This window comes from Ursus maritimus, unplaced genomic scaffold (genome assembly GCF_017311325.1).
Source record: "Ursus maritimus isolate PB19 unplaced genomic scaffold, ASM1731132v1 scaffold_23, whole genome shotgun sequence".
Lineage (NCBI taxonomy): Eukaryota > Metazoa > Chordata > Mammalia > Carnivora > Ursidae > Ursus > Ursus maritimus.
The window spans coordinates 16,197,846-16,198,755 of record NW_024424786.1 but is presented as its reverse complement, the minus strand read 5'-3'; the positions used below and the strand labels follow the sequence as shown (position 1 = coordinate 16,198,755).

The window sequence follows — 910 nt, the reverse complement described above, 5'->3', positions numbered from 1 at the left end:
GTTTCAAAGCATTGTAGTCTGAAAATATACAGGGAATAATCTCAGTCTTTTGGTATTGTTTGAGACCTGATCTGTGACCCAGTATGTGGTCTATTCTGGAGAAAGTTCCATGTGTGTTCAAGAAGAATGACTATTCTGTTGTTTTAGAGTGGAATGTTCCGTGTATATCTATGAAGTTCATCTGGTCCAGTGTACCATTCAAAGCATTTAAAAAATATGGAACGCTTCATGAATTTGTGTGTCATCCTTGCACAGGGGCCATGTTAATCTTCTCTGTATCATTCCAATTTTAGTATATGTGCTGCTGAAGTGAGCACTCTCTTGACAAGGTGTTTCTTCCACTCCTGCCATGTTCTCCCATGTGTGAAAGCATTTAGAAGGGACTGAAAATAGGGAGACAATGAGAAATGTTGTCATGGGAGTTGTATTGCCTATATTTTTTAATTAAAATGAAGTTGATACATAATGTCATTTAAGGTGTACAATATAGTGATTCAACATCTCTGTATGTTATGCTATGTTCAACACGAGTGTAGCTACTACTATTATTTACCATTCAATGTTACTACAATACCATTGACTATATTCCCTATGCTGCACCCTTTATCCCCATGACTTATTCATTCTGTAACTGGAAGTCTGCCTCTCCCCCTCTCCACCCATTTTGCCCATTTCCCCTATCCCCTTGTATTTAATTTTAATTCACTTTTATTGAAATACAGTTTAAATATAATGAAATGCAACTATTGTATATATCTATGAGTGACGAATTTAAATGGGCATGTAATGACAACCACAACCAAAATATAAAACATTGGGGTACCTGGCTGGCTCCATCAGTAGAGAGTATAACTCTTGGTCTTGGGGTAGTGAGTTCAAGCCCCATGTTGGTGTAGAGATTATTTAAAAA

At 36.8% G+C, this 910-nt stretch overlaps 1 non-coding gene across 1 annotated transcript; it reads right to left on the bottom strand.

The window, feature by feature from the left end:
* Positions 1-210: 210 nt before the first annotated feature.
* Positions 211-317, bottom strand: LOC121104836. Its single transcript, XR_005837215.1, has one exon. It is a non-coding gene; the product is annotated as a U6 spliceosomal RNA (small nuclear RNA).
* Positions 318-910: the final 593 nt, after the last annotated feature.